This window comes from Condylura cristata, unplaced genomic scaffold (assembly GCF_000260355.1).
Source record: "Condylura cristata isolate star-nosed mole 26May11 unplaced genomic scaffold, ConCri1.0 scaffold00010, whole genome shotgun sequence".
Taxonomy (NCBI): Eukaryota; Metazoa; Chordata; class Mammalia; order Eulipotyphla; family Talpidae; genus Condylura; species Condylura cristata.
The window spans coordinates 5,004,469-5,011,689 of NW_004567111.1; the positions used below are offsets into that span (position 1 = coordinate 5,004,469).

The following is a 7,221-nucleotide window of genomic DNA, read 5'->3' on the forward strand; positions in this document are numbered from 1 at the left end:
TGTACCCCAGTTCTTGTATGTATAAATAAATAAATCTTTTTTAAAAAATGTTTTTACGCTTTACACTAAGTGATTGTAAATTAATTTTTCCAAAGAATGTGTATCTAGTTATGGGAATTTTATTTTTTTTAATAATAGTTTATTTTTACATCATTTTGTACTTTTTTTTTTTTCATCTCAATTGTAATCCCCGCGGGCTTCCCATCACCGAGTCACCTGTGTGCCATCACCATAGTCCCGTGCACTACCCAGTCCCCCAGGGAATTTTTAATTTTTTAAATGTTATTTGACGATTAAATAATATGTATGAAAAGTCTTTTGCTTGTTCTCAGGAGTCTATTTGCTCTGGGCCTCCTTTAACTGTGGCGGTTCTGAACCCTGGCCTGGGATCCTGGAGACTGCGGGCGGCGCTCGGCGCATCTCCTCCACGCCTGTGACAGGCATCGGCCGAGGGGCCTTCAAGGTCGTGATCTGCTGCCTAGCACATGTGTATTTCCAGCTGCCTTCTTGACCAGCTCCACGGAGATATACCAAGTAATCGAAATATGAATTTTGATAGCTACGCCAAACGAACCGTCTCCTCCACCCACAGTCCCTTCTGAATTCTCTATTTCATCTAGGCATCTTTCTTTTAGCTTTTTATCTGTTCTTACCTCATCCTAATTTTTCAAGTTATAGCTGAATTAGCTGTTAGCATTTATTACCTTTTTTTTTTTTAAAGATTTATTTGTTCATACAGAACTGGGGTACAGGCCAGAGGCTCAGGGGTGGCGAGAGGCTTCACCAGAGACAGAGTGGGGAGCAGAACAGGCAGATCGATGAAGTCCACTGCTGAGGGGAGCAGCGGGCGGGTCAAGAGAGGTCTGCCGCGCCCTGTGGTCACCTCCGGGGCAGGCGGGGATCGAACTCATGCGGAAGTGGCTTTAGCTTCTCAGTGCAGTGCTTTAACCCGCTGCGCCACCAGGGAGGGCCCCATTTATTACCTTTTAACCTTCCTATGAAAGACACTTTGAGTTTAATAGCTTAGTAGTTATTGCATTTCTATAATTCTTGAAAACTTCGAATAATGAATCATTTCAAACATACAGAGAATGCCGTAATATTCAAAGCCATCCGAATTTGCTTCCTATCACTTTGTTGTTGTTATGGAAAAAAGCTTTTATGTGCCAAGGGAAGAGACTAAAGCGTGGATCCTCACTGGGTATATTGGTCAAGACACTTCTGGATGTGACCTCTGGTCTTTCTCCTCCAGTTGGGGAGACGCTAGTCAAACAAACCAAACCCATGTCTTTGACTCCTCCAACTCCACTTTCTTCTCTTTCTTCTCTGTGGTAGATGGGGAGGAAGCAGCAGCAGGAGCGGCAGGCTCAGGGCAATGGAGAGGGCCACGGCCCCACCGTAAGGCATGCCGGCCACCTTGCCAATACCCTGCCTGCTGATGTCTGCAATGTTCTTCCATTCAGTCGCCGATGACCCTGTTGAGCTGGTGGTCATCTGCCTCAATGCCCACACTGTCCAGGACCTTCTCGAAGGCCTTGGCCCTGAGGGAGGCATTGTCCCAAGGGCAGCCAGCAGGTAGGCGATGACATTAGTGCATCTCAGGAACGGCAGAGGATCCTTGGCTGCATCAACGACAAAGGCATCTCTCTCTCCTTTTTTGTAAGATATATTTGTGCACACAGAACTGGGGTACAGGCCAGAGGTGCTGGAGTGGTGAGAGGATTCACCAGAGGCAGATCAGAGAGCAGAACAGTCAGGTAGATGAAGTACACTGCTGAGGGGAGCAGCGGGCGGGTCAGGAGAGGTCTGCCGCGCCCTGTGGGTCACCTTCGGGGCTGCGGATCGAACTCGCAGTGAAGTAAAAAAAATGTTATAGATAAAAGTCTTAGATCACCTGGACCCTCTTTACCTCCACCGAGATAACCGCTACTCTGAAGTTTGCATGTGTTATTAGCAAGTCTGTTTTTGGACTTTTACATGTTCTCTATTGCTTTATGTTTTAAAAATTTATATAAATGACATACTGAATGTATCATCACGCAGTTCATTAATTTTCAATGCTGTATGGTGTTCCATGGTATGAATAAGCAACAATTCATGTATTCATTTCCCTGCTGAGTGAGAGATTATTTCCACTACTTGCTATTACAAATGTAATGAATCCCTGAATATGTCTGCTTGTGCAGGCGAGGAAGAATTTCTCCAAAGCAGACATTTATGTACCAGAACTTAACTATAACGTAGTCATATGGCCACACAGTCACGCAAGACAGGAAAGAAATGTTGTCTTTATTCCAGATAACCATGTGCCCAGCTAAACGCAGGAATTCTATTTCTAAGAAAAAGATAAAAGTTATTGTGGTAACCAACTAGCATCCAGCAATTGCTGCCATTTTAAAGATTAACAAATTTCTGAAAACTTCCAATTTTATTCAACAATGAATATACAAGATTTCCAATTTGGACATATAGTTCTCCAATAACTAAGGTTATCAAAAGGTATTAATTTTTACCAATCTGATAGGTATGAGGTAATAGCTCCCTATTTTAATTTGCATTTCCTTGATTACTACCAAATACAAGTACCATTAACCACTGTAGTTTCCTCTTTTTTGAAATGACTTTTTTTTATTTCATTATCTATTCATTTTTTTATTACAGGAGTATGTATATTTTCTTAATACCAATTTGCCTTGAAAACCTCTACAAATCTTCAGTTTGAGTATTCAGTTTTTATGTCTTTTATTGTGAAAAAAAAATTAATTTTCATGTAGTTATTGGAAAGACTGTTAATTATCCACCAAATTCCATTCTCCCCTTCTTCCACAATTATGTTGGAGTGAGACATGTTTACTCAGCCAAGCTACAATTCTCAGTCTCCTTTGCAGTTCATGACTAAGTTGCCAACAAGGAATGTACTTGAAAGTAATATTTGCTGCTTCTGGATGTAGGCCTCAAGATATTGGGCATGTGTTAGGGAAAAAAAAATAGATATTGGGCCTGTGTTCAGTCAAGTTCTCTGCACCTTCCCTCACAACACCAGGTTAAAGCTTAAAAAGCCAGAGGGCTTCCCCAGTGGTTCAGGGGCTATAGTCTCAGTGCTATCAAGCTATTGCCAGCCACTGTGGCATAAGTTTAATGCCCGGCCAGGGTGCTGACCCATGTGGCACAGCTGCTCCCCTCAGCAGTGTATTTCAGTAGATTCGCCTGTTCTGCTCCCCACTCTGTCTCTGGTGAATCCTTTCACACATCCCTAGACCTCTGGCTTGCACCCAGGTCTTGTATGATAAATAAATAAAATAAATCTTTTTTTAAAAAAATCTCTAACTACAGTTTTATATGTTTTAAAATTCCAGATCCTCCCTGGTGGATCAACAGTTTAAAGCACAGCACTATGAAGCTATCTGCAGCCACTACGGGACAAGTTCGATCCCCAGCCGGGGAGGTGACCCACGTGGCATAGCAGACCTCTCCTGACTTGCCCCACTGCTCCCCTCAGCAGTGGACTTCAGTAGATCCACCTGTTCTGCTCCCCACTTCAATGGGAAATCCTGTCTGGTGACTGCTCTCAAGCCCCTCACACCCCTGGCCTATACTCCAATTCTTGTATGCATAAATATATAAAAATATATATCTTTAAATATATACATAGAACTTCCTTTGTTTTCAGTCGTTGTTTTGCCTGCTAATGTGGAGAAGTAAGCAGGTAATCTAGATGCTGCTTCTCTGTATATAATCTTTCACGGTTTCTGATGTTCGCTTGCCCATCTTTGAACATCTTGTAATAATTTATTGGCTTTTCTTTTGAAGCACTTGCTATGGGCCCTCCCTGGTGGCCCAGCGAGTTGGGGCACTACACTAGGAGGCTTAAGCCACTTCTGCATAAGTTCAATCCCCGCCTGCCCCGGAGGAGATCCACATGGCGAGGCAGACCTCTCCTGACCCACCCGCTGCTCCCCTCAGCAGTGGACTTTGTCCATCTGCCTGTTCTGCTTCCCACCCTGTCCCTAGTGAATCCTCTCACCCTCCGCATCTCTGGCCTGTACCCCAGTTCTGTATGAATAAATAAATGAATCTTTAAATATATATATATATTAAAGCACTTGCTATACCTGATACTATTTCTCATTCTCCATACTTTAGTACTGTTTTCTTTGTATTATTCCATTATTTTACATAACTGCTTTAAATCCACCATTGCAAACTACCTGACATGCTATACATCTCCTATAAAGAGGCACCAAATTCCCCAGAGCACATAAAAAAAAGATCAAATTACCCTATCTGAGCTTAGCTTGTCTCAAAGAGTGCTTACATATCAGCCTGGTGACAATCAGCTAATGTTTAAGAACAAAAGACAAATGAGTAAATTATCTATGCATTGACTATTCTGTTCACAATTTATTGGTTTTCAACAGATGGTTGGCATTCTTATTAAGGACTGTTCACATATCAAAAAGATATTTGTAAGTTCCACAGAGTTTTTATCTACCAACAGAAGGGTTTATCAGCGAGTACATGAGAATTACTGGGAAGGAGAACAGAACAGTCCCAACTATTCCCCAGTTTTGAAGCTATTTCCCCATCACTGGGGATCATGCACATCTGAGCAATTCTCAAAGAATGGGAGGACAACCACCTGAAATCTGGGAGTGAACTTAATATCTTAAGCAAAACAAGATTAGATTGATTTAAAGCTTGGTCTTGAAACAAAGACTTGTTACTCAGAGGAGATGAGTAATGTTGAAAGCACCACAGTTCCTGAGATTGGTCAGTATCTCTAACTTACACCACTGTGGGCTCAAATTTAGATTCTAAGAAGACAGAGGGATATAAATAAAAAATAAATATACTTTTTATATTAAAACAGCTGGCAGAGGACATCGCAAACCAGTTTGGATCACCGTGATGGAGCACATCACATACAAACAACAATGAACACTGCAGAGTTTTGGCATTTGCATATACTCATCACCAGATGTATCCAGAAGCAGCAGCAACAATGCACACAGAAGACACCCACCCAGCAACACTAGTTTTACCAGAGGCAAGGACAAGAGATGGTAATGTATGCAGCTCAAGGATTAGGGCGAATTTAAAAATGTGATCAGGGTATGAGAAAAAGGTATGAAGCCCAATGTTGAGGGAACTTTACTCAGGAAGGTTAAGTTGCAACCTAATCTCAAATCTTCAATGTAGTCGATCTTCTGCATCTATTACACTGAAGACAGATAATTATACTCACTGTGACATTTTAGAGTAGACATCTTTTTAACTTTATGAAAACACTATTTTTTTTTAAGATTTTATTTATTTATTCATACAGAACTGGGGTACAGGTCAGAGATGCGGAGGGTGAGAGGATTCACCAGAGACAGAGTGGGGAGCAGAACAGGCAGATCGACGAAGTACACTGCTGAGGGGAGCAGCGGGCGGGTCAGGAGAGGTCTGCCGCGCCCTGTGGTCACCTCTGGGGCAAGCGGGGATCGAACTCATGCGGAAGCGGCTTTAGAGTCTCAGTGCTGTGCTTTAACCCGCTGCGCCACCAAGGAGGGCCTGAAAACACTATTTTAATAACTGAAATGTCCTACATTTTCCTCTTTGTTGAGACATTTTAAAATTGCCTGAAGGGGGCACAACGCTAAAGCACAGCACTATGAAGCTATCCGCAGCAGACCTCTCCTCACTAAGCTGCTCCCCTCAACAGTGTATTTCAGGAGATCTGCCTGTTCTGCTCCCCCCTCTGTCTCTGGTGAAATCTCTCACCCCATGCACCTCTGGCCTGTGTCCCAGTTCTTGTATGCAGAAATAAACAAAACTTTTTAAAAATTTGCCTGAAGAAGAACGTCCACAAAAATGATATAATCACTATGAAAAAATCACTCAAGGAACCAAAGTATAGGGATAACCCAAAAGTTAAACCTAATTTCAAAACAATGTGTATCATTTTACCGTAAAATAATACCCGGGACTTGCCTGCCTCAGAGGTTCTCAAATTGTGTTAGGGCAACATCTTTCTTCAGCTTTCCTAGGTCAGAGAATGAATGCAAAAACTTAAATGATTTACCAGCCCAGGTCCTAAATCAAAGTCCAGGCCTCGATTCTCCCACAGTCTTTTTTACCAGAAGCAGCATAGCAGGAGGGGTGGGGAAGTCACTGTAATGTCACAACTTGCAGACACTCTGAAGTAAAAGGGGCTGAGGGGTAGAGATAGAGAGGTATCAAAATGCTGAGTATTAACCCTATCTTCTCCAGACTCCAGAAGGCGTTCCTTCGTGCATGGACTGGCTAAGGCATTCTGGAAAGGAATGCACACGCTGCACAGCAGGCACACCAAGAAAACGCGGGGCTCCCTGACATGGCACATGAACGCAAGTCGCTTCCTGACTGCAATTCCTCCGCCAAAAACAACCAACTCAAGAGTGAAAAGGCGCGAGGCCAAGGCCGGCAGGTATCGGCTAAATTTCTTCTCTTCTTTATGAAATCCTATTATTTATAAGACACTTGACACATGTTTAAACACTTACAAAGCTCCTCAGTTTCAGGAAATATGACTTGTTCAGCTGAGGGGGGAACAGCATATAATGAGGGAGTTAACAAGGGCTGATATTTTTTTACAACATTCTTTAAAAACTGAAAAACCTCTTTAAACACCAGGAACAGCTTAAACAATTCACTCTAGGCCTTGGGGGCCCCCCGCGGACTTTACCTCAGTGGCCGTGGTCTCCCCGGGTTCCATCCCAGACGGTGGGCCCACCGGGTGGCGGGTCAGCACGTGTGGCCACCAGGCCTCAGGTCCACCAGACCCCGGGCCGCTGTCTCCACCCACGGGGTCCTGGACAGGCCACCCCGGGAGAGGGGCTGCGCCCTCTGACCCGGGCCGCCGGGAGCTGCCGAAATGCCCCCGTGGCCCGTGGCCGCCTTCGTGGCCTGGAGGAAGCGGCGGCGCTTAAGCCGTGGACGGGGCTTGGGGGGCGGAGGGAGTGGGAGCGCCCGCGAACAGGCCCCCCCCATCCAAGAAAGGGGCCCCACTCCCCCACCCGAGACAGGGGCCACCGCGGCCAGAGGCGGAGAGCCCAGGGCAGGAGGTCCCTGCCCGTGGCCCACCCGGCTCCCCTGGTGCCTCGGAGGTCCCCTGCGGGGCGCCTTCGTGGCCCCGGTTCTGCGGGAGGGGGCGAAGGGCGACGGAGCCACCCGAGGCCCTCAGCTCCGGGTGCGGCC

The 7,221-nt window shown here is 45.0% G+C and overlaps 1 pseudogene; it reads right to left on the reverse strand.

Annotated features, from left to right (window-relative positions):
• Window positions 1-1,263: 1,263 nt before the first annotated feature.
• Window positions 1,264-7,221, reverse strand: part of LOC101632335 — a 14,709-nt pseudogene continuing 8,751 nt past the window's right edge.